Below are 6,704 nucleotides of genomic sequence, written 5' to 3' on the forward strand. Positions count from 1 at the left end.
ACACTCTTGTCTGTGTATGCACTCAACTCACACGCTCTCTCGCTCACTCTTCGCTGGATTTTCTAGTTAGTTGCTCTGTTGTTTGGCTGCAAGACCTTGCCAGGCGTGAGAGCCAGTGGAAGGCGCATCCAGCTACTCTGTAGCTACCTCAGATCCTCCAAATCATTACAGTTATAAAGCTAATTATCATTCTGTTAGGTAACATTTGGGATATTACTGTATAGCTGCCATTTTTAAAAGGGTATTTATATGTATGAACTCAAAAAATTATCTGAACAAGCCAAATGCATTGATCAGGAATTTGGCAAGTACAAATAAATGAGGTCAAGGTCGTGTACATAGAAAGTGGCAGAGTTGGAATTGATTACTCCCAGCAAGTTACTTTTCAAGGCAGGATTTTTTTTTTTTTTCAGTTTTAAAGCAGTTACTATTTATTAACCGACCAGATTACAAAAATAACCATGGTAGATACCTTAGTTCATCCTTCTAATGGGCCTGTTGATCTGGTCCTCCCTGTTACCAGCATCTCCACCTTCTTCAAAATGGATGGTATTTATCTTCATTCCACCTCGTGGAGAAGATGATTTGAAGGGCCACAGGAAGCCATTTGCTTCTTTGAAGTGTTTTCCAACAGCACAGATCTCACGAATCAGATCCTCCATGGAGAGGATGCCGTGTTTATCAACCAATGGGATATCTATCAGGGCGATTCGTTTTGGGTTTTTTTTTTTTGTTGTTGATTTTGCCATAACCAGGCTTGTAGATCCATTCATTTACTGACTTCAGGTTTGGGTAGCCCCATGCAATATATGCTCCCACAGTCGTCAGCATGTTAATCAAAGCTTTGTTGAACTTAACGAAAGTGCCGCTGAAGATCTGGCAAAGGCGAAGAAGCTGCAGCACCTTTCGGACCTTTGGGCTCACACCATTGATACTCTGATCCTGATGACAAATGCCAGTTTGGGTTCCGCAGGTACATAGAAGTTGCCAGGTTTTCTTTCCATTCTAGCCATGGGAATCTCTGTACATCTGCCTATATTCCTTGTGAGAGTGCTTAGCTTTTTCATAGATAGGCTTCCTCTTTGCCTTTCAAAGCACCTTTTGGGCAAACTTCTTTCTTCAGGCACTTTATCTTCAGCTCTGTGAAATTCCTTCGCCTTTTCTTAAGGGTTTCTGGCACAGCAGGGACCTTCTTGTTCATCTCTTCTGCCCCCTCATAGTTCCAGCCAGAAAAAAAGTCGAGGCAGGATTATTGCTATCAGTGTAGAGGTACTATAAAGGCATGACTATTTTCCTTGAAAACAGTATTTTAAAGAACACAATTTACTACTTGCAAGAGAACCTTAGTTAAGCAAAGTCACTAATTATGACAATGTTTTAGTGCATTTTTTGTAACACCAAATAAACACTTGTTCCTTCTCAGTCTGGCTTTTTATTTTTAGATTAATAATTGCTACTTTCTTTGTATTTACTAAGGGTTTCAATATTTTTTTCTAAATATATAAGCATCCAAATAATTGTATTAAAAATTACTTTAGAAATCTGACACAAGCCAAATAGATTCAACAGTCGAGAAGTGTTTTTAATTATAAGGCAACACTTCATGGAACAATGTGTGCACCATCTTTTTTCTCTCAATTTTAACATAATCTTAAATATTTCTGTGCCTAGTAAAGTGTGCTCTAACATTACTGAAAACAAAATTAAACAGCAGAATTAAGAGGTAGAATAAATTAAGAACGATGGATGAAGATTTTAAAAATACTCCTTCAGTACTAGATAAAGCTGATGATAAATTGATATCAGAATAGACATTGTGCTTTTTTCTAGAATAGACTGACTTTCACTAGGACAGCCCAGCTGCTAGGCCAAATAACAAAACTCATTAAACTTTAAAGGACTGAAATATAGCAGAGCCTGTGCTCTGATCACAATTTAGTTTGGTTGCATATTAATAACTATAATTAGTCAATAATTATTTAAATATTTCGAATCCAACAACCTTCATATACAAGACATGAATCAAAAATAAAACATCTGAAAGCAACTTCATGGCTGAAGAAATTCTGTAAACTTGACAAATTTTATAATATATTGGATATAAATAAAATATTTCAATATGAATAATTAAAATACAACCTATCTGAATTTGTAAAACAAGAAAAATTTTTACCATAAATTTTTTGTTGGGGAAAAATATATAAAACAATGATAAACATTTCTACATTAAGAAAGTTTTTAGAAAACAATTAAAACCCTAGTAAATATAGGGAAAGGAACAAATGTTAACCTAAAAAATAAAAAGCCAAAATGAGAGACAACAAATATTTATTTGGGATAAAAAGCAATGGAATTCTGTATGCACAGTTTCATTCAGATAATGTCCCAATTACCAGGTGAAGACAAGGGATTTTTATAAGAACAAGAAGGGAATTTAAAAAAAGAAAAGATTTCTAGTGTTAACACACTGTTACTACATTTTAGCCACATGATTGATTACTGAATTTGTCTTCAGAAAAAGTCCATAATCATCAGACCTCGTGGCCAGGATGTCTGCTTTTCCTTTTGGCTTTACAAACAGTCATTTGTAAGACAATGTTGCTATGAACCAGCCCAGTGTTTATGCCGCCAGTTCAAAGATTCCAAAGTTTCAAGGAGCAAAAGTAGCAAGGCAGTCCCCTGTCATGGCTGCTCCAATTCCACTTTTAAATGGCTCATTTTCTATCATTTGTGTACAGTTGTGATAAAAAGCAGTCCTATGTGGAATAGAAAATGGGGAAAGATTATTTTTAAAAAGGGAAGACAAAGGCAAAATGCTAATTATTTGGAAAGGCAAATGAAGTTATTATTTCTTTTTTCTTTTTTAAACATTACTAGATAAACAAGTGGTAACATACAGATTATCATAATGAGAAGACATTCTTACATATTCTTCAGACATTAAAAGGAGAATAATGGGAATTTATAAACAACTTTTAAGTCAACAAAATGTTTAACTTAAATTTAATGAATAAATTTATAAAATTTGAGAAAATTTCAGAAACTTTAGAAAACAGTGTATCAAAACTGACTCATAGAACACCTGATTAACCTATATCTTTTAAAGATATTTTAGTTTTTAACCATAAACATTCCCCACAAGGAAAATATTGAATATATTTAAATGGCTTTACAGATAACTAATTGAGAAGAGAATATTTACCAACTCATTTTTGAGGCTAGCATATATCTGACATAGCTGTTATAAGAAAAAGATTACAGATGTTCAAAAGATTAATCATTACCATTAACATTATAAGATGACAACATATAATAGTAAAGTTGAATTTATAATCACAAATGTATTCTTTCAATATTTGGTAAGCAATATGATTTACCATATTAAAAGAATAAAGAAAAATAACTCACTAGGTTGAAAAATATTTCAAAAGGTGCAAAGAAAGAATTTGCAATAATCAAAACTTATTTGTAACTTAAAAAAAGTAAGCCAACTAGAAAGGGAACACCTTTCAATTGGATAAAAGAGATTTTTCACTCAGAGGTTTACAACAGGGCAAAAGTGTCCCACTCGACACTAGCTACCCCCAAACCATGTAATTATCTTTGTAAAAAGAAAAACATATAATAATCTTTGTAAAAAGAAAAAGAAAAAATATATATATTGTATATATATCTCTCTCAAAATATATACAATAAAAAAAGTGATCTTGGCAAAGGGTAATACATTAAAATAATTTGCAGCTTTAGATACCTTGGACAGAATACTAGAATATGAATTGATAATAAAGACATCATTTACAATAGTACCAAACCCAAAATACTTAGGAATGGATTTGACAAAATAACTACACTGTAAATTATAAAATTGCTTTTTAAACTAAATAACATTTAAATAAATAGATTACTGATCTAAGTGTATATATTGGGAGAGTATAGTTTCATTTCAATCCAATCAAACCCCGGGAAGAAAATATGTAAACTTGACAAATTTTATAATTTATTGGACATGCAGTTTGCATCGATTAGCCAAAACTCTTTTGAAAAAGAATTTAAAGGTTTTCAGACACTCTTCCTGTCAAGACTTACTATGAAACTCCATTAATCAAGACAGTATAGCTTTGGCATAGTGCATTTTATTATATTTGAATTATATTAAAATATATTTAATTTAAAATATAAATAAAACATAGTGATATGTTATTAGGGTAAGAGCTTCTCTACTATAACATAGCAAATGAACCTGGTTACATTTAAAACGTCAGAAATATGTTTCAACTGAATTGCATACACCTGCTGGGGTGAGGAGTCTCATGTTTCTCTTGAATAACTCTTCCCGCAATTAGAGCAAGCTTCTTGAATGTGACATTAAACATGAGGCTGCGGAGAATGTTGCTTCTTTTCCCCTAACACTCATTAGTAGTTCATATCCCTTGAATATTCATCCGCCCACAATATACTGCTTGGACAAAGGAACAAACGGTGCTGACCCTGCGAACTGTAGACAGCACCACAGAGACTGTGAAGAGGGCAAACTGTTTCTATAACAAGGGCAGCTTAAAGAATTGCTAACACTGTGTCCAGAGCAATTCCCAACTCTTTTTTTCTCCTTTTTGCCTGGGGCTCTAGAGAAGCAATTCATTTTTAAAGAAAAATATAAAATATTACTGTAACTTGCAGGTAAAATGAAAACAGCCATCCTATTAGGCAATGGAAGGTGATGCAATCAAGAAAAGATTGAACTGAGAAAGTAGCCTAATTTTATTTTATATTCAAGTATTTTCACGTACTTTGTGGAGTTCATATTTTTCCGCTAACCTCGGGAACTGGTTCCTCAGACTCCCAAGTGGTGCTTCCGCCAGGTTGCTGCAGAAAGGCTGCTTCGCCCCAGATCCTCTCTGCTGTCCTCGTTCTACCACCGCAGGTCCTGACCATCTGGCTGGCTGCTTTCTGATCAAGCCAGCGTTTTCTCCGATGCATCCCACATCCCCGGGGGTATCCTGAATAACTGCTCATCCTAAGCAATAATAACACCTCTTAAGGCCAAGAATAAGTTGTTTAAATATCTGCACTGCCCCTGGCATTATCTAGGTATTTAAATTGAAAAATTAAATAATCATGCTACAGCTAGCTATTAACTACTACTCAATAGGCCAGTAACCTCGACCTATGTGGGCCAGACACAAGCAATGCAAGGCGCTGGAACCATCCCAGGTTATTTTGTTCTGGTGGACGCTATTCATGAAGTGATCTTTTGCTACTGGTGCAGAAAAGAATTATGTAGAAATGTTAAGGTATCTTTGTATACCTTTGAAGGGAACAGATTTCCCTTCAAATGCTGTCTTCTTTAGAGCAATGAGAACGTTCTGTTATGAGCACAGATCTCATTGGATTTTAATAGAGAAAATTAAAATGTGAATTTAAATAACAAAGTGTCTTGAATTTCCTCACCCAGTTTCCTTCCTGTAAAATAAAGAAAACCATTAAATCTGACCTCATGTGACCTTCTAAGAGTGGTATAAATTCAATATTTCATTGAGGATGAAAAGGTGTTCTATCAAATCTATGAATTCAGAGAATATATACTTTAAAACCTTCCTTTAGAAAGGTTCTCTGGGAATATTAATACTGATTGCCATTTTTTCCAGGTTTGAAATATTAGCAGACCAGCCAGACTTGAGAAACTACTGACTATTGCAAAAAAGCATTTTATCAAGAAACTCTGACCACCAAGGTAGAATTCATGACATGTCCCAAAAGAAAGAGCAGTAAATATAGATATAGGTATATAGACATATACTTACATGAAGACATGTATGTTTGCATGCTGTGCTTTAAAGGAAACTGTACTTTTCAATAATGGAATAAGGAATTCTCTCCCACCCAAACCACTCATATTTGATTTTAAAACCGAAAGCCAACAAGTTGCTACTTGGCTTGTATCCAGTTATAAAATTTATTACCTTGCTAAAATGAGTTTCAGGCCATACAGAGGGTCTTTCCAGAGTGTCTTTCTCTCCCACCCCAATACACACACAGAAACATGCAATAACGTACGAGTATAGTCTTCATTTCCACAATTGACAAAAAATTCCTGATAAAATCTCCAATTGCTCAGTGTAAGCTCAGTGCCCTAATGATGACCATGTTGAGAGTGGAAAAACTTCATCGTGAGATTAGAGGAGTAAAATTTTATTTTTTTACTTTTTGTGAAATGATTCTTTGTTTTAATAGAAGACAGAACATTTATAATGTTAATCTATTTATTCCTCAATACATATTTTGCAATTAGGAATTGAGTAATGAAATACTTTTAACATTTTTCCGATTAACTTATACATCATTAACCAAATTATAGGAAATGAGAATTATATGTCAATAAATTTCTAGGATTAAAGTTTGAGGATTAAAATCCTCTCTTTAGAGTTCAATCCTTCATTCCATTAATAGTGTAGTTGATTTTACTACTGTCTGTTAATGACACGATCAGAGGCCTTGGTGACAGCTTTAGTCAACATGGTTTTGTGAACAGCCATATTACCACAATTAGGCAGTAACTACATGGTCTAATCGGCTAATTTTCTTTTTTTCTTTTTTTTTTTTTTTTTTGCTGTTGCAAAGCATAAGATTTTATTCTTTTTTTTTAAAACACAGCTGAGTGTCATTCCATTTTGTAAATGTACCATAGCTTTTTTTTCTTTTTTTTT

The 6,704-nt window shown here is 33.7% G+C and overlaps 1 pseudogene; it reads right to left on the minus strand.

The window, feature by feature from the left end:
* Positions 1 to 473: 473 nt before the first annotated feature.
* Positions 474 to 5,013, minus strand: LOC129079024 (60S ribosomal protein L7-like; annotated as a pseudogene).
* Positions 5,014 to 6,704: the final 1,691 nt, after the last annotated feature.

The sequence above is a fragment of the Pteronotus mesoamericanus genome, unplaced genomic scaffold (genome assembly GCF_021234165.1).
Source record: "Pteronotus mesoamericanus isolate MK-2021 breed Mesoamerican mustached bat unplaced genomic scaffold, CSHL_Meso_final contig_75, whole genome shotgun sequence".
NCBI classification, from domain to species: Eukaryota; Metazoa; Chordata; class Mammalia; order Chiroptera; family Mormoopidae; genus Pteronotus; species Pteronotus mesoamericanus.